The sequence below is a fragment of the Acinonyx jubatus genome, chromosome B1, assembly GCF_027475565.1.
Source record: "Acinonyx jubatus isolate Ajub_Pintada_27869175 chromosome B1, VMU_Ajub_asm_v1.0, whole genome shotgun sequence".
NCBI lineage: Eukaryota > Metazoa > Chordata > Mammalia > Carnivora > Felidae > Acinonyx > Acinonyx jubatus.
In genome coordinates, this window is record NC_069382.1 from 50,414,617 (window position 1) to 50,421,988 (window position 7,372).

Below are 7,372 nucleotides of genomic sequence, written 5' to 3' on the forward strand. Positions count from 1 at the left end.
ATAATATGAGGTGCCTAGAGTAGTCAAATTCATAGACAATTAAGATGGTGGTTGTCAGGAGCTTTGGGGAGAAGAGAATGGGGAGCTATTGTTTGCTGGGTACAGAGTTTCCATTTGGGAAGATGAAAAAGTTCTGGAGATGGATGGTGTTGATGGCTGCATGACAATCTGGGTATACTTAATGTCACTGAACTGTATACTTCAAAATTATTAAAATGGTAAATCTTATGTGCATTTGCCATAATTTTTAAAAAATCATCTTTAATAAATTTATAAGCAAAAAAATTGCAATGTTCTCAGCATAGATTGTAGACTGTAGGTGAAGGGTATATCTCTAAGATGTATTTTCATCCATCTCTGCTTGCAGACTGCCCTACTCCAGTCTGAATTTCTCTCTCTTTCTCTCTGTATTTTGCTGTCAGAAGTCTGTATTTTTCTTACCATATTCCCTGATGCTACAGCTTTGTTTGGCATATGATATACATTCCGAGGTACAGTAGGTGACAGTTTAAAATGTCTTCAAATGCATCATGAGGTTACTAGTTTTTATTCTATAATATCTGATATATTAATATCTCTCTACCTACTTTCTTCATTCAGTTACTTTCAAATATTAGGTTGTCAGTCCCACTCCTGGTACCTGTCTGCCTCAGGTAGGAATTGGTAGAATTGTGTGGTAGAAGCCACCAAATTATGGCGGTTTAAACAGAAATGGGTTTGTTTTCATTGTCTAACGAACAGTCTAGAAGTAGGTAACTGATGGTGTTGGTTTGGTGTGTAAAGGTTAAGACCTCTCTGATTTGAATAGCCTTTTTCTTAGGGTCCAAGATGCTTCTGAGATCCCAGCCATGTCATCTATCTTCTTGGCAGGAAGAGCAAATGATAAAGAGAGACAAAAATATGTGTTCCAGAAGTGCCTGGGTGGCTCAGTCAGTTAAGTGTCCAACTCCTGATTTCAGCTCAGATCATGATCTCACAGTTCATAAGTTTGAGCCCTGCACTGGGCTCAGTGCTGACAGCATGGAGCCTGCTTGAGATTCTCTCTCTCTCATTCTCTGCATTTTTTCTCTCTCTTCTTTCTCTCTCAAAATAAGTAAATGAATTTATAAAATGTGTGTTTCAGGTGGATATGCTCCTCTTAAAACACTTCCTTGATATACCAGCTAGGAACTGCTACTTCTATGTTATTGGGGACAAACTTTATCAAACAGCCAGCCCTCTCCAAACATGAGAATTCTGTTAGTAATGCAAAGGAGGAAGGTAAATGTTGGAGAACAACGAGAATTCTCTGTATCTCTACTGACGAAATTCAAGTTCTCTTGAAACCACAAGCCAGCATCTCATAGCCAATCTGTCAACTGCCCTATTAGACTGCTTTCACCTTACTTTGGTCATTCTTAGTAGGTAGAATAAAGTTTTTAGAAAATTTTATTTTTATGTATTTTCTTCCAATGTACCTATGCTATATATATGTAAATAAAAGTTATGTGTGCCATGTAAGTTCCTTTAGGGAACCAGTCAAGATTCTACAGAAAAACAGAACCAAGAGGAGAGATAGATAGATGATGATTTTAGATAGATAGTTGATAAATGATGGTGATAGATAGTAGATTTATAGATTTATAAATTGATAAATGATTGACAGATGATGGTAGATGATAGATAGATAGATAGATAGATATTAAGAAATTTAAGAAATTGGCTTATATGATTATGGTATGTTAGTATATTAGTCCAAAATCTATAGGACAGGATGGCATTCTAGAAACTTAGGTAGGAGTTGGTGCTGCAGTCTTAAAGCAAAATTTCTTCTTTTTCAGGAAGTTTCAGTTTTTTTCTTGAGGCCTTCAGTTGATTAGAAGAGGTCCAGCAACAATATCAAGAGTAGTCACCTTTCCCTAAAGTCAACTTACAGCTGTCAATCACACTTGGAAAATACCTTAGCAACACCTAGATTAGTGTTTGATTAAATAACTGGGCACTATAGTCCTGTCAAGTTGGCACATAAAACTGACCATCATAGACAGGTAACACAACGTAGATGAAATGGCACTAATATCGGGTCAGAGCCTTGGGTTCCAGTCTGAACTCTGATATCTAGTGATGTTCCCTTTGCTCTGGGCCTCATTCCATTATCTGGAAATTTAAGGGCATGGACAAGAATACCTTTGTGTTCCCTTCCAGATGTAGTATTTTTAAATATTAAATATTTTAAATATTCTGATTTTAATTTAAATATTAAATATTTTAATTTTAATATCTGATATGTTAAAATATGACTTTACTGTGTATTTTTTTGTACTTCTAGGATCCACAGTCATGTCTTAGTATGATGATTAAGGTGATAAAAACAATGTTGATCAACATTATAGAATATGAAGATTCCCCCCCAAAATTAAAAATAGAACTACCATGTATGATCCTGAAATTTCACTTCTGGGTATGTACCCAAAATAAATAAAACAGGATATCAAAGAGATATCTGCCCCTCCATGTTTACTGCAGCATTATTCACAATAACCAAGATACAGAAACAACCTAAGTGTCTACTGATGAGTGAACGGATAAAGAAAACATGATGTGTGTGTGTGTGTGTGTGTGTGTGTAATGAAATATTATTCAGCCATAAGAAAGAAGGAAATCCTGCTGTTTGTGACAACATGGATAAAACTGGAAGGTATTATGCTAAGTGAAAAAAGCCAGACACAGAAAGACAGTTATTGCCTGGTCTCACTATATGTGAAATCTAAAAAAAAAAAAAAAAAAGTCACACTCACAGAAACAGAGTTTAAAAGTGGTTGCTGGGGCTGGGGTTGAGGAAACAGAAATAGGGGGAAGTTGGTAAAAGGGCACAAACTTCCAGTTATACGATGAATAAGGTCTGAGGATCTAATGTAACATGGTAACTACTACAAAAAAAGTTGGTGATAAAGGATGAAAAGAAAAAGTAATGATCAGATCTGCCCTGAATCACTCAAACATAGCTGAAATCTCCAGGTTATAGTGTATATCATAGCCTTCTGAAGGAAGCAGTTATGTAAACTCTACTTGAACACTAACTGGAGTCTGTGAACCTAAACATCCAGGTCTTATCTAGAAAATTACTGAATCCGGCAATCTGCAATGGCTGTTAGTATGGCCAACTGTTAAGGTCAGGGTTTCAACCTAGTTTTGTGATCTTGTACAAGGTATTTAGTCTCTCTAAGCCTCAGTTTCCTCATATGTGAAATGAGAATGACCATTATTATATCTATCCTATGGAATTATTGCAAGGATTAAAAAGAGATAGTTAAAGCTCCTGGAATATAACTCTATTTACTAACGGAAAGTACTCTTCAGCATTCCTTGGTAAGTACATGAAATTGTTTTGTTTTTTGTTGTTTTTATGACCAAACAGGCCTGTAAGATAGATGAGCTGAGATACATACATTCATTCCACAAACAGTAAATAGGAAAAGGCATATCAAGTACCATTAAGTTCAAGAGTGCTGGACTCTGTGGTTTTTGTATGGATCTCATGGGAGATCTGAGAAAAGTCCATGTTTAACTAAAGAACATTGGGTGTGGCCAAAATGAGCCACGTTCATAGGTAGGTCCATAACCTGTTTCTCTCCTGTCAATATCACCTCATGATGCTTTCAATTATTCAACTAACAAACACTTACTGAGTACTAGCCACCATCCAGGCCCTACACAAGGCATCAGGGCCCCAGAGAGGAAGAAGGCATTGCCCATGTCTTTGTGGGACATGCAAGCTATAAGGAGAGGCCCTCAATAAACAGGTGAAATGTCCTGTCATTATGATAAAGATAGTCACATTCATTCAACAAGCCTACTATGGCTTGGGGAACAGGGAATAAAATAGTCATCAATAAAATGAAATACTCTCATGACTTACAATCTAGGGGGAAACAGTCATTAAAACTAATCATTCAAATGGTTAAGTGAACACTTACAATGTGCAAAGTGCTGCTGGTGATGCATTTAGTGCCATAGACCATGTCACAAGGGCTCAGGAAAGCTTTCCCCAGGCAAGAGATGATTAAGCTGAGACATGAACCAGAATGATGGAGGCAGAATGAGGGAGGAGAGAGTGTTCTAGGAGAGAAGACAGTGTATGCAAAGTTCTGGAGGGAGGACAGAGGAGGACTGGAAAAGTGTGGATGGTTAAGGCCCGGAGGCAGTGGGTATAGCCACCAGGATGGACTGGACAAGAAAGAAGAATCCAGATCATTACAGTGCCTTTTAAGCCTCATGAAGTCTTTGGGGCTTACTCTGTGAGCAACAATTGTATTGCAAGTTTGAAGCAAGAAACTGACATAGTTCAACTTTATGTGTGTTATATATTTGTGTGTATCAAAAAGGGAAGATACAATTTACATAAAATAAAATTCAGAGATCTTAAGTGAGGATACATGCTGGAGTAACCAACCCTCAAAACAAGATGCAGGACGTTATGATCACTTTAGCAAGTTCCCTCTTGCCAACGTCCATCCCATAATCAGACTTGTTTTGTATGTTTATTTACTCTGGCAATAGTGTAGAGAATGGGTGATGGGGGTGGGGGCAAAAACTGATGAGGGATATACTTGGGTAGTAGCAATGGGGATTGAAGTGAAGGAGCTCAATAAATAGAAGAAAACGTTAGTAGAGCTTGGAATGTCTGGGAAGGAACAGGGGAGGGGCAGTCAGGAATGACCCACAAGTTGCTGGCTGGAGTAGTTGGAGGGACGCCTGACCACCCTGGGGAAGAAGGATCTGGAAGACTTTCCAGAAGAGCTAATGTGCAGGCTGAGTTTTGCAAAATCAATGAGAGTTAGCTAGGTGAGGGGAGTGAAAAGTGCATTTTAGGAAGGGGGTGGCAAAGGACAATCTCAGGGAAGATCCTGGGAACGAATACAGATGAGAGCACCTGGATCTAGCCTCACCTTAAACATACCCTAAGACATTTTACTTCTGTGCAACAATAAAATCTCACTTGGTCTAAGCTAGTTTGAGCTTCTGATGTAACAGAGAGTTGTGGTTATGAGGAGAAAATTGAGAGGTATGGAAAAGGAGGTGAGAGCAGCCTCTGGGTCCAGGGTGTTGAGCCCCAGATCAATGCCACTTAGGAGAGAAGTCAAGAAAGAACACCTGAGTTTCCAGGCACAGTGACTGACCTGTAGGACCTACCCCAGGACTGTGGGCAAGGACAGCTCCCACCCAGTGGGTCTAGACTCGGAGACTCACCCCCTCAAACCACTGTGTCAGGATCCATTCCCCCTGGCAAAACACCCCATGAAAATCCTGAGCCCCCAAGGACCCCAAAAACCTAGCAAAGCTCCCAGTCATCCATTCTATGGGAGAAGACTGAGCACTTTAACACTCCCCAGGCTGGGGGTAGAGGTGAGAGGACACATCCATTGCATAAATTTGGAAGTCATTTGCAATGGATGGACATTGAAGTCATGTGGCTAGAAAAAAAAATCCCTCAAGAATATGTGACCTGTGACCTTTGAGGACATTATGCTGAGTGAAAGAAACCAATCACAAAAGGGCAAATACCATATGATTCTGCTTATATGAGATGTCTAATGTATTCACCCTCATAGAGCCAGCATGTAGAACAGTAATTGCCAGCAACTGGAAGAAAAGGAACACGGAGAGGTTCTCATCAATGGGATGAACATCTCATAATGTTTCAGTTACATGGGATGGATAGGTTCTAGAGACGTGCTGGATGATGGACTGCCTGTAGTTAACAAGACTGTGCTGTGCACCTAAAAATGTATTGAAGATAGATCTCATGTTAAGTGTTACCATAATAGAGCTTTTATTTTTTTAATTTTTTTTTTCAACGTTTATTTATTTTTGGGACAGAGAGAGACAGAGCATGAACGGAGGAGGGGCAGAGAGAGAGGGAGACACAGAATCGGAAACAGGCTCCAGGCTCTGAGCCATCAGCCCAGAGCCCGACGCGGGGCTCGAACTCACGGACCGCGAGATCGTGACCTGGCTGAAGTCGGACGCTTAACCCAGGCGCCCCCATAATAGAGCTTTTAAAAAGAACATGTAGTTTAAAAAGAGAAGAGGGTAAGGATCGAACAATGGATGACACCAACATGTCAGGGACAAATAGAGGAAGAGAAGTCTTCACAGAAGGCAGAGAGTGAATGCATGGAGAGAGAGGTCATTCAGGAGAAAGCAGCTTATGAGAAACCAAGAAACATCAGCCAAGGATGACAAGGATGGAAAGGGATCCATGATGCAGCAACCACATGTTGCAAAATGACACCCTCTGTGAGATTAACAAGAGTGTGAAGGTTGCCAGAAAGAGAATGGGTAAGTTGGAATGAGGAGCCCGAGGCCCTCGTGGGAAGGAAGGGCACCCCCTCCCCATTCCTTTAACCCTAGTAATTTGCAGGAGTGGAACAAAGTGCCCTAACCAAGTTTTTCCTCATGGCAGGAAAGACAGCAAGGGGCCCTGAAGTAATATGACCATGAGGGTAACGAAAGTGGTACAGAACAGAACTAGCTTGATGGAGTCACTGGGCTGATGGTAATAATACTTTGAGTAGTTGAAGTGGTAGATGCTAGACGCTTGGGCTCTCTTACTTCTTCCCTGACTCAGGGAAAAGCTATAACCTGGGAGCTGTCACTCCGGGCCAGGAACTCCCTTGGTAGGCCCTAACGCAAAGAGACAAGGAGACCTGGGAAGGTACCAATGGAGGCGGCTGCAGGATCAGACAGTTCAGCCACCAACCTAAGCCAGCATCCAAGGTTGTCTTCATGGAGGCTCCTGGGCAAGGAGTCATGGCTTACAGTCAAGGAGGCAGGGAAAGCAGGATTCACCCTTGTCAGTGGGCACCAGGGCTTCCAGGACGCAGAGGGCAAAGCTAGCCAGGAGAAGACTCGATCCCTACTAATCTCAGCATGTGGATGCTTGGGCACCGTGCTAGGGGACACCCCCACAGAGCTGTTTCCTGTACCCCAAAGCAAAGTCAGGATACAAGGAACAGGAAGTCACAGATGTTACAGGCCAGTGAAGAAGTGGGATGAAACTAGACCTTGGTGGGAATAAAGTCCGAAAGCACATGAAGACAGTAAATGGAGGTCCGTCTTTTCATGGAGATAAATCCTTGACCTTGAAAGGAAGGAGAGAAGTGGGGCTTGGGTTAGAAGGATATGTAAGATGGGGGCATTCGTGAGTGTTTATAGGAAAGCCTGAGAAAGCTCACCTCTGTGAAGGAGAGGTGGGACAAAGGAAAGGGACCAAGGCCCCTGAAGCAGGTGTTGGGGGATGAGACCCAGAACCCAGCTGGAGAGGAGGGGCCAGGAGAAAAGAAACCTGGAAGAAACCACCTCAAAGCAGACCCTATGACCTCACAAAGCT

The 7,372-nt window shown here is 41.5% G+C and overlaps 1 protein-coding gene across 2 annotated transcripts in view; it reads right to left on the reverse strand.

Moving 5' to 3' along the window:
• The window catches only part of RP1L1 (RP1 like 1), a 65,165-nt gene extending 57,854 nt beyond the window's left edge, over positions 1-7,311 (reverse strand). For both annotated transcript variants that reach the window (XM_053216681.1, XM_053216680.1), the window contains exons 1-2: positions 7,218-7,311; positions 6,832-7,123 (exon numbers count right to left, since the gene is read on the reverse strand). The gene's annotated coding sequence lies outside the window, so the exon portion shown is untranslated. The remainder of the gene's footprint in view (positions 1-6,831; positions 7,124-7,217) is intronic.
• Between the last annotated feature and the right edge of the window lie 61 nt (positions 7,312-7,372).